Here is a 15,813-nt window from a genome sequence, read left to right as displayed (position 1 = left end):
TGCCTAACCAGCTATTAGACCGTATTTGTTTGTTTACAGTTGTTTTTGTTTGTTTTTAAAACAGGCTAACAATTTATTCCTTTTTGTTCAGCACATCACTGTAAAAATCAAATAAGATGATATGGTAAAAAGAAAATTTCTAAAATACTGAAAGCACCCAAATAATGTAAGACATTAATAACTTTTCTTTTTAATAGAAATCTTCCAAAGTAATCTTCTGAACAGATGGAAATATAGTGTTGAGTATGTTCGAAAAGGTCAGTATTTACTTCTCCTTGCAATTTTGCATGTATGAGATGTTTTGTGTCCTTTGAACACATCAGCACACAAAACATCCCATAATAGACTGATATTCTGTCCCTTTACGTTCTTTAGCAAAGGTCTTCAATGTGATGACAAACTGAACTCACAATCAATTCTAACTACATGGAATGACCAAAACAAACAAACAAACAAACAAACAAACAAAGCCACATTTTCCTTCCTTCCTTACCTACTATTACACTGTGGATTTCGCCCCTTAGCCCCAGGAAACACAAATGCTTCCTATCAATAGGCTACCAATGCCCCCCTGCCCCGATCTACTTCCTCACCCTCTTCACTCTACTGCCACTATGCCAAAGAAGAGGGGTACCGCTCCAGAGATTCAAATGTCCAGGCTACAGTGACTTTAAGCTGCTGGACTGTTATCTGAGGGTGTGTCTCCTTCACAGGCATAATATCTGCAATCTCTAGTCTTACATTTACCACTTACAGCAAAAGCTTTTGTGAAGGAAGAACTTCTGCTAAAAATGCAAACCTGTTACCATAGAGGCTATAATAAGCCTTTTGCATTAGTGTCTGTGCTGTATCAGCTCTCATCTTGGAAAGGGGAGATTATATGCAGGGGAACGGACAAAATTGTTTGGAAGTCTGGAGGCTGCAGCTGAAACCTACCTCTGAATGGGAGCATGTCCACCTAGGGAAATGAAAGAAGGGCAAAGAAAGCAACGACCAAGGAAAGTGGGAGAAGATGGTACTGAATGCACATTTAATGGTTCTCCATTTTGTTCCACTTTTGGCAATTCAAACCTTCCCCCTCCTCATTACCCCTTGTTCCATACATTTTAAGGCTTCAAGGTGTGCTGAATGTTCTTCATTAACCTGCCAGATTCCAATCCATTCTCCACCCTCCTCTGTCCTCCTCTGTGCAAACTAGTCTCTGCAGACCAATCAGGCTCCCCTGCCGTCTGACTTCTGGTTGGTTCCGCTACTCTGAGAAAGGAGATCTGCATCTCCCACTTGATCGTGGCTGGTTCTCTCCGAAAAGCCACAGGTCCTGTCTGGTGGCCTTTCCCTAGGCTACTGGTCTCACCTCCTTAGTAACTTCCCTCATCTACTGTCTCTCTCACTGGATGAGGGGCAGCTCTTCAGCAGCCCTTTTTGAGTTCTCTCAAGCCTGTCTAAAAAGATGTGGTTGCTTCTTGAAACTCCCTTCAATTAACCCCTTTGAGTATGATTTATACATAAGAAAAAAATAAAAGTAAGAACAAGAAGAGACCACGTTTTACCCAGAGAAGACACAAAACTCTGGGTCCTTTAAGACTGCCAACAGCACTCTCTGGACACTCAGGTTCAAGACTGTGAGAACGTCAAGGTTTTTAAGATAAATCAGAAATACAAATTTTTACGTAAAATCCCTGGTTTTTACATATTGGCTGAAATATTTCTTAAACACTCCTAACAAAACACATGTGTAGGCTAGGTTCAGGGTTTGGATCCTAAATAGAGTCTTCTTTAGAAAAAAAAATGTGCTTTTCATTGCAGTGTGTAATTACAACAAGGTAGAAATTCACATCTCTAGCATCCCTTTATTACACAATTATTTAGTCCTAAAAATATAATTCTCTCTCCCTTATTTGAAAACTTGAGGTAAAACACAGAAGCATCCAGACTCAAAAGTAACAGGAATCCGGGTATCTGGGTCTGTTCGAAATGTATGAATCTAATCAAATCATCTAATTTCAGGAGGGCTCACTCCATTCATCTGCAAAATCAGGATAATGACTTCTTTCCTACCATCTTCACAGAGACATTTGGCTGAGAAATGAAATAATACACAGTAAATGAAAAGTGCATTTGAGCTCTTCAGAGAATAAAGTGCTGTTTAAACCAAAGGGATTAGTAAGAAAAACCTCAGAGGTTTGCCAAAGCTTTTTTTTTTTTTCTTTTCCAACCACATTTCACAACACCAAGGCCAACATGCCTCAGGCCAACATGATGTTAAAGAATGTCTACCCCAATCTATGTTGGTGGTACTCAACCCCAAGGTACATTACCATCACCAAAGGCTTTCAAAAATCCACAAGTCTTAGTCATCATCCCCAGGGATGCCGATGGGATTCATCTGGGCTGGTAGTTTTACAAAGATCTCCAGGTGATTCTCATTTCAGTCAAGCCTGAGAACCAGAACTCTTAGAATCTTTGAAGTATGTGGAACAACCACTATTAGTCTATGTGTGCATAATTGATGTAAGTATCAACAGTTTTCCATTTGATTGTGCCATGATGATGGTTCACACTGATTCATATACATAGGTATACACGCACATCTCTGTATCTTTATCCATTCATAAACTGAATATGGAATAGATGGATAATAATAATTATAATTAAAAGCCAGAATTTATTGAGTGCTTAATAAGTTCTACTAAACTGTCTATATAGATTGCCCCACATAATGTTCATAATAACACACACAAGCTGGGCATGTATATTAACCTCCATCTCATAGAAGAAATCAGTGTTAGATTAAAATGACTTAGCCAAGGCCACATACCAAGGAGTTAGCAGACTGTGATTTTGAACCCAGGCAGCCTGATTACTATAGCCAGTGCATTTAACCACCACACCAGTTTGCTTCCTTCCCACTGTGCCACACAATATAAGGTTTATGAGATGCATAAAATGGAACGTATTCCCTCAAGAAAGTTAAGATCTGAGAAGGGAATTTTGATGCACACTAAAATTCACAGCTGAATAGCAAAGTGTTCTATCCCAAACCCTGGAGTTGGGGAGAGTTAGATTAGAAGATGGGTAGATGATGGATTTGCTGAGCTCCTACTTTGCAACTATGGTGAAAATGAGATGCAACAGAAGGGAGAATGATTATGATCACCAGGAAAAGAAACTCTGGTCAAAGAACAGAGCACACGTCTATAACTGTCAAACTCAGTACATTTATTATTATCATCATCTGCTAGTATCACTCAGATTGGATATTTATACCTTCTTCAATTTACCTATATTGCCAGTTCAAGCAACAAACCACAATTTTGGAAGAATTCATCTCAGTTCAAATTCTATCTCTGATTCTTCTTGAAAAATTGTGTATAAATACACATAAACACACACACACACACACACACACACACTCCTAATAATCTGACTTCCGAAGAGATAAACAAGTTGTAATCTTTTGGTAGGAACAAACTATTATGAAAATTAAAATAACATTTTTTACACAAGATTTTACGAACTGAAAACAATATGCATTCTCTTTGTATTTTCATTATCTAAACACAATAGGAAGGTAAGCAGGATCATTTTTTATCCACAATACATAAAATCTCAATTAGTTATGGTCTATTTGTGCAGTGACTAAAAACATTCGTTAACAAAACAGAATTTTCTAGTTTACTGGATAAATATACCAGAGGAAATTGCAGAATAATGTTAGGTTGCCAAGCAACCACAGCTCTACTCCCTCTTGTTTGTGATCAATCCAACTCATTCATCAAGCTTCCTATCCCAGTGCTAGAGAATTCCAACCAATTTGTTTCTTGGGGAAATTATAGTGACTTTCGGTAACACAATAACACTTTTATTCTCAGAAGATAAACTTAGATGTTCTTTCGATCAAAGGGATGTGTTAATTCATTATTCTCTACATGGTGCTAATGAGAAAGCTATAATTAACTAACTACACTATTGCGACACACATAAAATAAACTGCAGTAATTAGTAATGTTTAAGGTGTTAACCAGCCTCCAAAATTAGAAAATACAGAATCTTTCCTCCAATAAAGATGTAGAGAAAGGAGAAAGCACCATATCTAATTAAATTGGGAATTGTTTCCATTCTCCCTTCCACCCCAAAGAGGGGGAGAGGCATAGTCGCCAAAATGTGAGAGATTTCACTTCAATAGCAGAGAAAATAGCTCAATGCCAATCCTACTTGTAGGTAGACATAAAATGCTGGCGAATAATGTAATCTTTTCTTTGAAAGAATGCTTAGCACAATATTTTTCCAGGAATGAATAGAAAGAATATTATGCTTTCACTCATTAGCTGTGTTAACTTAGCATATTGTATGTAAATCACCATAATAATTGCATTCTCTTCAGACTAAATTAGTTACAATGAAGCTGTAATCAAAATGTTCATAATTGAAAATATAGTATTCTAGGTCTCGGTTTGAAAAAGTAACAAGCAACACTGATTGAATCAGATAATACAGCACATCATTGAAAACACCCTTAGTATGGAGACAACTCCCTCCTCTAGCTTATACCTTTGCATGTCAATTAGCTTCCCAAATTCAGGACTCAGTACCTCTACATGTGTCATAATTTTCCACGTTACCCTTTGTCTTTGGCCAAACTTAAGCTATCCATATGCATCACTGCTTAGATTTTTAGGGGAAAATACAAAACAGTGAAAAGCCAAATTTTGGTTTCTACAATGTATTAGGCTCCATGGCACTGCTGGCTGTCATAAATCAAAAGGCAAAATAATTTCCAACAAATGAAACATTTAATGCCAAGGCTCCAGGGAAACAATATGTAAATGATCACATGAATTTCAGGCAAGCTGTCACACTAATTCCTCAAGGTACCTTTTAAAGATGACATATTCACGGTGAAGAAGAGGGTGTTGTCATGCAAAAGTCAAACTTAAAGCAATACTCTACTATCTGAACTGATACTCACAAGGCTTCCTGACACTCATTCCTTCAAATCTGATGACATTCAGCCCCCTCTATTACTTAATTTTCTTTTATGAGATTAAAAAAAAAAAACCAGTAGAATTGTAAATCAATCTTGATCACTACTCTTACTTAATTCTCCCTAAAAAAAGCAATCAGCCTAATTATTTCAACAAAGCAATTTTAGGTCAAAGAACCTATCTTCAAAATATTCAAAAGTAAACTATAGTTTATCCAGCAAATATTTTCCAAGGTGAGGTCTATTTTATAAAATCATAAGGAACTTGGGGATGGGGACATCTGTCCAGTTTTACTTCCTTCAGATCCACCAAGACATGCCTACATTTTAACAAGTAAGTGATATTTTTAAAATGTATTTAAAGCTAATTCAGTAAATGGGATTAATTAACTTAAAGGTAATAAACATATTATGCACAATATCAAATCCTGTCAATCTCACAATTAGGTTCATGGAATGTTTTGCTCATCACTAGGTTAGTTAGACCACCTAATAAAACCATGAGGTAGCAATAAACACCTGCAGCTTTTTCTTTTTTTAGGAACACATCTGTAAGTATAGATGCAACAGAGCAGAAACTGAAAAAAAAAAAATGTATTAATCATGATAGTCCTACTCTTCTACAGTGATGTGGGTAAACACTTGCCCAGAAAGAGATTTTTAATGAACTGCCATAGCCAGTACTCACACTTGCCAAGAAATAACTATTTGTCTCTATTTATTCACTGACAATATTCAGGTGCTTGTGAGGAATGATTACACACTGTGCTCTGCCATTACTAGAAGTAAATCCACTGCAGCACTTAAGGCCATAAAAAAGGAAGCTGGGTTATACACTAGACTCTAGAACCAAGTTAAATTATGAAAGCCAGAGGCTGGTCCATCACAAGAGACTGGAATTAAGACAAACCCAACTAGAACATCAGCCTATGAAAGAGGAAATGGAATCTTACACACAAGCTCTAGAATAAACTCTTTCTTTTCTTTGTCACTAAAAGTTTCCCCAAATAGCTTTCTAAGCTTTTCTTTCCAACAACGTCTGACAAGCCATCTTGACCAGCAGTTGGTCACTTTGTATATTCCAATCTGCTGCACTCCAGAGCTATGCAGGTAGTTGCACGGGGCAGAAATATTTAATATCTGTCGGTATCCTCCAAAATTAGAAAACACAGTACTTTGTCTTAAATAAAGATGTGGAGAAATAAGAATGCACCCTATCTAAATAAATTGAAGATTAATTAATAATAACAGTAACCCCATCATAACTAAACCAAGGTGCGTATTAAGCATTAAACACTAGGCTAAACTATCTTCCTGGATTATCTCATTCCAGTCCTGGCAAAAAACCCAAAAAGTAAGGTATTGATATTATCGTTACTATTTAAAAGGGGAAACCGAGGCCCGGAGGAGTTAAATGGCCCGTCCAAAATCACACATCACAGACGTTGGAGCTGGAATTGGAACCCACCTGGGCGCCGCCAGAGACTCTGCCTTGCGTGAGCCCAGGTGGATCACCAGTTGCCCACCTCCGCGCGCACGCGCACATGCCAACCCACCCCCCCACACACACACCCCCCACACACACACCCCCCTCTCACCACGGGCGTTCCAGAGAGCTCGCCGTCACGCACGCGCGTGCCCAGGCGGCCACTTGCCGGCCCTTGGGGGGGGGGGGGTGGCTCAAAAGGTTCTCCAGGGCGGGGCTGAACCCCAGCGCCCCTCGCTTAGCCCCGCTGTGCCACTAGACACCTGCCCTCCGCCGCTCGCCTTCCACCCCATCCCCTGCCCGCCTTCTCGCTGACAGCCGGACCCCCACCCCGCGTTCGCCCCAGGGCGCGGCTCGGGGCGTGGGTACCTGGGCCCGCGCGGCAGCGGCTTCTTTGGCCCTCAGGTTTTCGCTGGAATTCCAAAGTGCGGCTCCCACAGCGAGCAAGAGGAATGGGAATGAAGGGGCCGGCGTTCCCCAGCCTCTCAGCTTCCCGGCTCCAATCCCTGCTCTCCAAATTAATCACTTTCTCCCTCCCCAGGCATACTCTCAAAAGAAAAAAAAGAAAAAGAAAAAGAAAAAGAAAAAGAAAAAAAGAAAAAGAAAGAAAGAAAAAGAAAAAAAATGAGAGAGAGAGGCACAAAGAGGAAGAAGGGACCATCCGTGACTGGCATCTCTAGCTCCACCGGCTCAGCTACCAGGGAGCCATGGCAACCACGCCCCCGGCCTGGCTTCTAGCCCCCACGGTGGTCTGGGGAGGTGGAAGTCCTGAACCTCCCGGCTTTCTTGCCCCCCTTAACCCTGCTGTCCACAGAGCTCCCTTTCCAAGCTGGCGGTGTATACAGAACCCCAACCAGTACCTGGGATTCTCCCCTGAGAATGGGATCAAGATAGGGGCGGAATGGGGTGCGGAAGAGAACAAATGCTCTACGACCCTAGAGATGGTCCGGGTCAGGGGGTAGTGAGACCAGGATTGATCCCAAACCCAGCCAGACCGCCGACCCCCTACTGGAAAGAGAGGGCTGCAATCTCTGGGAGGGTCTGGAATCCTCTCCAGAGGGTAGGGAGCACTGAGGGGAGGAGGGTTGGAAGAAAGACCGAGGGTCAACCTACCCGTAACCAGGCGGAGAAAGTGGGAGCCGGAGGATTCGCGGACCCGGTTCACTCTATCCGAATAACCCAGAGCTGTGTTTGAATACAGCCTCAGCCACCAGGGGGCGGGGCTGGGAAAGGGGGTGTCTCTTCCCGGGTTAGGGCTGAGGGACCTCGGGCCACCCCACTTTTAGGCAAGGATGAAGCCCAGATTGCGCACCATTTCCTACCCACAGTGAGTTGACCCCTCCCAGCCGCAAACCCTTAATCCTCCTTCCATCACGCCCAGAGAGTTGACTACCCGGCGAACTGGGAGAACCCGCAGGGCTAGCAAAACAGATGCAAATTAACCCCCACCTAGGCACACCTGAGCGTTCGGCCTTAGCTCGGTTCCGTACCTTCCCTCAGGGAAACTTCTCCCCCAAGCTGCCTTGCTGCGGGAGAGAGACGTACAGGGTCCAACAGCTCCTAGCGGATCCAAGGGAGTTTCTTGCCGGCTGCTCGTTGCTGATCCACACGCGAGTCTGCCCGCGGAGATCCTGCCGGGCCCCGCCCGCTGCTGGCAGTGGCCGCGAGAACGCAGGACCTGTTCTGGCTTGCGCTGGGATCCACGCCCTCCGGGCAGAGGCTGGCTAGCGCCTCTCCTCTCTCCCTCGGTTCTGCTTCGCCACCCCTCACCCACGCCGCCTATTTTCCCTCCCTTAGCACACTCCCTTGGGACAGGGAGAGCTACAGGCTTAAGACTTTGTATTCCATGCTGAAAAGAAAGGGACGAAGCCAAAACTTCGCTCGTCGTTTTCAACATGTATGGTCAAAAGAGGTAGGATCGCTGTCCCTTTTATCTGCAAAAAAGAATTAAAAAAAAAAAAAAAAAGCCCTCCCCCTCCCGACGGTTTCACTCAGTACATATTCTAGACACGGGTCGCCGGTCTGGTTTTCCCTCATCGCTGCATGTTGGAAGGGTGTGGTGCCATGTACCTATTAAAAATATTCTTTTTGCTTTCCTGCCCCATTTATAGGTGTGATGGGGCTTGGTATTTAATTTGCAAAAGATGCTACTACAGTAAGCTGCCAAATTATTACATACATAAATTTGGGCACCTTTCACTGTTAACCACTTTTAAAATTTTTGTCTTAATACCTATGGTCTGTATTTTTACCACATTATTCCGTAAAGTTTTTTTCGTACCTATTCTGTATTAATTCACTACTATAGGGTAGAAGAAAGCCCGGTGTGCTCATTTCCAATGTAAAAGGCCATTTCTTATCCCTTATCAATTCCACCAAAGCATGTAAATTTTACTGTAGGATTTCAAAATTGATTTGGAAAAGTCACAGGCTTTTGCAGAGTAAGTTATTTATACACCTTTTTTGTTGTTGTTGTTGTTGTTTTTTCACGCAATACCACTTAAAAAATTCTGTTGAATTTAAGTTCTCTTTGATGGTAAGAGAATCATTGACTTCTAATTTTTACTCCACTAAGGCAGTAAGATTGACTTTACAGTCGGGTTTTGTTCTCCTCTTGTGCTTGAACAATGAGGACATTTAGAGCTGTGAGCTCCCCTCAGAGTTGGATACCACTATAGTAGCAGCAAGAGGGAAGGCAATTCAGAATTCTGCTTCAGAAGCAACTGAATAAAATATTTTGAAAATGAATTAATGGACTTTTAAACTTTAATAATTGCTAACCTTGGAGCCCTGATTCTGTCAGTTCATGTGTGGGCCCAATTCTTACTGACTGCATTGCAAATTGCAAATGCAAGTGAGGGCAGGATTTGTCCTGAGCTTAAATTGTACTGCTAGAGTAGTAATTTCTTTGCCCAGGGCATCATTATTCACATGGCATGTTTTGCAAAGTAGAAACAAAGATGGAATATTGAATAAAATTCCTACAGGGAAAATATAGGGAAACACTTCCAAAGTCAAGGAGACACAAAAGCTGAGTTGATCTCAGAAGGTGAGCACCGTCTGGGTAAACATTTTCTGAACAAAAGATTCAGAACTCATTCCTGGCCAGACCAACAGAATACTCTTCAACATAGAGCTCTCCTTTTCTCTATCATTTGTTTGCTTGACATTAAGATCATTATTAAAAGATATATAGGGAAAGAAGGAATGAGATCCTAGTATTGATCAGTTAGTGTTCAAGGTGCTAGGGTACAGTGGAAAACTCAACAAGGCTACCTGCTTTTTTTTAAGTCAAATATCCAAAAATGTGTTAAGGATTCCAAGGCATAATACTTGAAACAAAAAGATGAAGTGTCTATTCTTAAATATGAGTTTTCTTCAAAAGGAAACAACAGACTTCTGAGTCTCTGACACTGCATATAAATGAGGAAATAATAGCCCAATAGTAAGTCCAAAGCTTACAAGGGACAGCCATGAAGTCTGTATATACACAACACATTTTACCCCAGTCAAGTAAATCTGAAGTGAGGGAAATAGGGAAAAAATACACAGGGAAAAAAGCAGGCAGGAAAGAGGAAGGGAAGAAGGAATGAAGGAAGGAAGACAAATGGTTAACCAACAAAGGAAAACAATATTTAAAACAGAGAATTTCAGGCAACTAAGTAAGCCTTTTTAAAGAAATGAAAAAGAGAAGCAGATGATTTAAATTTCCACATCCAAGAAACACCTCATAGATGTTATCTCCAAGGATAACATAGGATAATGTATAAATGTACACACACACACACACACACACACACACACACACTTCCAAAGGCAGGTAACAAATGTAGGCTTTCTGACTCAAGGAACTTAAACAGCTCACAGCATCAGATTCCTGAAAGGCTGGAGCCCAAGACCAGAAGGCAGCCTTCAACCAGAGTGGATATTTGGTGAAGCTACCTTCTGCTGCTGCTTTGAAACCCTCTCTTGGCTCCCATCCTCCTGTCTGACACTTTGTTCAGACTCAGTTCCCATTCAACAATCCTAATCTATCAGGCATCACACAGTTGCACGTGAGTGCTAGAGAAAGACTAGATTCTTACCAGTCACATGGAAATAGGGCTGCATTAGCTTTGAAAGGTGTGAATTTATCACTCACAATTGAGCGAGGCCATGTAAAATAAAAATACGACCATCAAACCACAAATGAAGGGGAGAAAGGAAGTCTTTCATGAATAGAAGCAGAAGGTGGGAGAGATAGGCCAGTCATCTGGAAAAAAGAGAAAGGGTATTAAAAGCTGGAGTATTTTTCAGCTTTTACTGCTGATTTACTGCCTATCCCCAGCTTGAACCATCATTTGGTATCATTCCCAGAGCTGGGACCATTGGAGGAGTATTGCCTTTTGGCAAAGCCGAGTAGCTAGTGATATGGCAGTGTTCCTAGAAAAATTGTTTAGCAGAAGAGCTGTAGTTTTTGAAATGGCATTTCAGTCTAGCAGTTCTGAATAGTCACACATCCACAGGGGTTTTCTGGCCAACTACTGTAATAAAGGAAAGCACGATGTTCCACTGAGGGATAGGTCCTCAAAGGCAACCTTGGAAGTGCAAAGCAGCTACCCTCAGCTTGGATATTAAGAAAGCTAAAGAAGACCATATTAATTCTGCAGAGTTAAACCGACAGTGTCGATACTCCTTTAACTTGCCCTTTAATACAAGAACAAAAAGACATGTATTAAAAATCAAAGGGCAATCATTCTGAAATAAATAAAAAGGTGAAATCTTGTCTTTCACGCCCTGGATCATTAATACGTGTGATTCAGCCTTAGGAGGTCACTGAACCAGATATTTTCACTAGATGGATTTTTTAAAGGGCTAGGTAATTTATGGCCATTAATAACATTATACTTATGTACCTATGATCATGCTAAGTGTTATCAAACCTCATACTTTAAGGCATTTGTTGATTACTTGTAAAAGATCAGAAAGATTTCTGGTCCTCCGATCAGAAATGCTCGAATGCCCATTATGACTAGCTTACTCTCCTATTGATGATTCTTATCTCAAAGGCCTGAGAACAGGTTTATAGTATGAATTCATATTTGTTGGAAAAAGTTCTCATATTTTTGGAGGATGAGAATTTCATTTAAACCTCTCTATATCCAACATAATATAAAATCTTTTCAATCTGGAAGTTACCTCAGAAAGCATATTCTTCCTTTTATACTTGAGGAGGGCAAGGTTCAGAAACTTTCTTGAGATTGTACAACAGGCTAGTGGCCTAGAATTTATATATATGTATACACACACACACACACACACACACATATATTCTTAATCTCGTTAATAATTAATATAATATATTCTTAATCATGTATGATTTTAGAAATGACAGGCCACTGCCATCTTGAAGGACAATTGTATTTATTCCAATTCTGCTACAGCCAACAAGATAAATGCTGAATAGTGAGATGGTGAATGATACCAGAAGAATAACAGCTGATCTTTAGAGAGACAAATAGCTGAAATGAGGGTCTTAGTTGATCCTTTTCTTCCATCTATTTTGTCCAATTTATTTTGGAAATTGGTGTTGTCCCACTCTCAGGATAAAGGAAACGTGCTAGAAAAAAAGGAGAGGCCCACTACTTCTCCTTCATTTAAGAGCTTGTGGCAGGCTTCTGGTTGCTTGTCTCTTTGCCCTGACCCCCTCACCCTGCAATCTGTTCTCTTTTATTTCCTGGGCACATAGCCACCTACCCTTGTGACCAAGTTTAGCTCCACCGCTAGGTTCTCAAGAAAGGGACATGAGGAGAAATCCTATTGACAACTACAAGGTCATCTTAAAGATAATCTAGATTCACTCCTCTTTTTCCTTGTAGCTAGCCTCAAAGAATGAAATATGCATGTTGATGATGACAAAAGAACCCCCATTATCCCGAGTCCCTGGTGACTGTAGAAATCAGAGCCCACATATTACCATAAAGAAGTGAACTTCCCTATTCTTTAAGCCAGTGTCTATATTATAACTGTTTAGTCTTTGACCTAATTAATGCCATTGTAATCTCTATTATCAGAACAATTTCAGAACAGTCAAGAAAAATAAGAATGGATGGTACAATAGGTTTCCATTGTTTTCTGCTTGCCCACCATTTCTAGACATTTGTACAAGTCAACGAATCCTAGGAAATAACATCTATGTTTATGTGGGCTGACAGAGGCTGATGCCAATACTCCCTATCTACCGCTAGTCCAGGTAAGTGACACAGGTACAAACCACATATTTCCCATCCCTCTGTCTATGGTGATTAGAGCAATGAAAAGCATCAAACTCAGAAGTAGCTACTGAAAGACCTACGAGGGATGTATGCTTGAACTATCAGGAAAAAGCACAAGATTGCTCAGGAGGCATGATATAGAGAAGGTGGCTGCTTACCACCACTTAGAAGAAGCATGCCTGAGAATAAAACCACCGCAGGGAAAAGAAAAGACGGATACTTGACACTTTATTTGAAGACTTAGTTCTTCAAATAGCTGAAATCTTATTGTTTATTAAAAGCTTAAACTGAAATGCATCTTGACTAGGTAGCTAAGTGAATGAAAAAATACAGTAACCAACTAGTTTGAGTTAGTTTCCTGATTCCTGACATCAAAATCATTTTTATTCGCCATAGATTCCTAAGTAAAATCATTCCCTTTGGATAGGTTCTTTAGACAAAAAGTCTTCCTTTCATGAGATAACTCTTCTGACTGGTAGTGACTCCTTGAAATACTGTGTCCAAAGGGTTCCAACCGGGTATCTAAGTTTGGCTGGAAAAAACACAAAGTGATTATTAATGATGCCTGTCATTGATATTACACAAGAAATGATTCTCACATGCTAGATATTTGCCATCCTTCTGTTCTTAGTTTAAAGTTTGGCATAAATCTAAACCTGCATGGGGGCTTTTTTTTTTAACTTTATTTATTTTGAGAGAAGGAGAAAGAGAGAGAGAGTGGGAAAGGGGCACAGAGACGGAGGGAGAGAGAATCCCAAGCAGGCTGTGCACTGTTAGCATGGAGCCTGATGCAGTGCTTGAACGCATGAACCATGAGATCATGACCTGAGATGAAACCAAGAGTCAGATGCTTAACTGAATGAGCCACCCAGGTGCTTTTTTTTTTTAAAATTACAATATAATGGTACGTTTGGGGGGGGGGGGCATATTTTTAGCAGTTTTAAAAAGAGCCATGGAACAACTAGTCCTTTCCATGCCATCGTGTTTAGGGGCCATAATTCACACTTTCAATGGACTTTGTTTCCTACAAAATGAATTAATTAGCAGACATGCATTTAAATCACAAATTGCTAATATGTGATATACTGTGTTAACACAGACCCAAATGTAACTGAGACCCCAGGGGGCAAGAGCACCTGGCTCTGGGGGTCCCAAACAGAACATGTTCAGCCAGCTACTGACAAAATCCAAAGGCTGAGAGATTAGTGGCAGTGAAACAAAAAAGGGATTATTTTAGTGAGGCCAACACTTGGAAGATTGGGGACTAACATCTCAAAGAAGGTCTCCAAAGTGCTGAAAGTACTTCTGGGTTTATATAAGGACAATGTGGGACAAAGGTCAGTGGGTACTTGCAGGTGAGCAGTAAAGGTCACATTAGTCGTCCTGGAGTCAATCACATAGGATCTTGCTGATGTCAGGGCTGTTGTTATTGCTTGAGGTTTGGGTTCCCATCATGGGATACTTTGCACACCAGGTCTTTTGCCTGAATTAAAAGATTAGCTGGAAAGAACTCAATCTGTTAGGAAGTACAGACTGAGGTCAAAATGGAGGTAAAATCGGGGGCGCCTGGGTGGCGCAGTCGGTTAAGCGTCCGACTTCAGCCAGGTCACGATCTCGCGGTCCGTGAGTTCGAGCCCCGCGTCGGGCTCTGGGCTGATGGCTCGGAGCCTGGAGCCTGTTTCCGATTCTGTGTCTCCCTCTCTCTCTGCCCCTCGCCCGTTCATGCTCTGTCTCTCTCTGTCCCAAAAATAAATAAACGCTGAAAAAAAAAAAAAATTAAAAAAAAAAAAAAAGAGTCAAAATGGAGGTAAAATCTTCTTTCACAAACTCAGTTATTCACAGGCATTGCATGGAATTTATTGTCTTTCAGGGGTTAAATGAGACTTGTCAATCTATTTCTTTATATTTTAAATTTAAAACCTTTTTATTATTTTTTTTATCAATCTATTTTTTTATATTGTTTTTCAGAATATGGTACACAGGGAGACCTGGGTAGCTCAGTCGGTCAAGCGTCTGACTCTTGATTTCAGCTCTGCTCATGATCTCACGGTCTGTGCGTTCAAGCCCCACATCCAGCTCCGTGCTGACCATGCGGCGCCTGCTTGAGATGGTCTCTCTCTTCCTCTCTCTGCACTCCTCCCACCTCTGCCTCTCTCTCTCTCAAAAATAAGCATTAAAGAAATAAATAAAAATAAAAATAAACCTTAAAAAAAAGAATATGGTAAACAGACAAACCCAATAAGGCATTTAAACTCCATGCCACAGTACAATACACTACAGCAAGGGTTCTGAATTTCCTGTTTATATTGACAAGAAATATTTCCCTCATCTTATGGGCATTGGTTCCTCAAGCTTCTGCAACTTTCTCAGTCAGGTAGTTTTTTGGTGTGTCCCCTCTATCCCCCGTGGACCAATCTAAGTTATTGATTTAAGCCATCTCCGGCCATAAGCAAAGGGATGGAAGATCAGTATCCTGGTCATCATTTGATACAAGCAAGCAAGGTTAGCTTAAGGTCCCGTAAACTTGTCTGTGTGCAGAGTCATGGTCCAAACCAGTGCCGTGGTTCCCACTGGGTAGTGGTCCAGGTTCACTTTGTTCAACTTTCTAGCCGACAGGAAGTAGATTCATGTGAGAGTTATGGAATAGAGTAGGACTACCATCTCCCCAGGGAAAGGGGTCGGACCCGATGCCGAGATGGGGGTTGGCGACCAACTTGGGTTTCTTCTACTCTCCATGATGTGACTTCAGGAAGATGTTCAGCCTGCTCACTCCCAGGCCAGGGAGCACTACAAAGTAGTTGAGGGCCTTCCACATACCAGCAGATCCCTCCTCACCATGGAGGTCGTTTGACATGGACTGCCCCCGCTGTGCCGTAAACCAATGTAGCAGCCCAGAAACCCAGGGTAACCCAGGGGCTGCCACCTTTTTTGATGTGGACCTCACTTAGGTAGTTTTTTGGCAGCTCATCATAAAATATTTAAGGGCTCATAAGCAGGCATGAGTTTTACATAACACTTATTATTGCCCATATATAGTGTTTCCCCCACACAGGCAAAATTTATCAGCTCATACCCTGTTTCCTATAGCT

General features: G+C 41.3%; 1 protein-coding gene across 10 annotated transcripts in view; it reads right to left on the bottom strand.

The window, feature by feature from the left end:
* Positions 1–8,106, bottom strand: part of CHL1 (cell adhesion molecule L1 like) — a 203,325-nt gene extending 195,219 nt beyond the window's left edge. For 3 of the 10 annotated variants that reach the window (XM_047850468.1, XM_047850466.1, XM_047850473.1), the window contains exon 1: positions 7,930–8,106. The gene's annotated coding sequence lies outside the window, so the exon portion shown is untranslated. Of the gene's footprint in view, positions 1–7,583; positions 7,765–7,929 lie in introns of those variants that run through there. The other 7 variants (XM_047850465.1, XM_047850477.1, XM_047850476.1 and 4 more) reach the window with 3 other exon arrangements.
* Positions 8,107–15,813: the final 7,707 nt, after the last annotated feature.

The sequence above is a fragment of the Prionailurus viverrinus genome, chromosome A2 (assembly GCF_022837055.1).
Source record: "Prionailurus viverrinus isolate Anna chromosome A2, UM_Priviv_1.0, whole genome shotgun sequence".
NCBI classification, from domain to species: Eukaryota; Metazoa; Chordata; class Mammalia; order Carnivora; family Felidae; genus Prionailurus; species Prionailurus viverrinus.
This window is presented reverse-complemented; position numbering and strand designations above follow the sequence as displayed.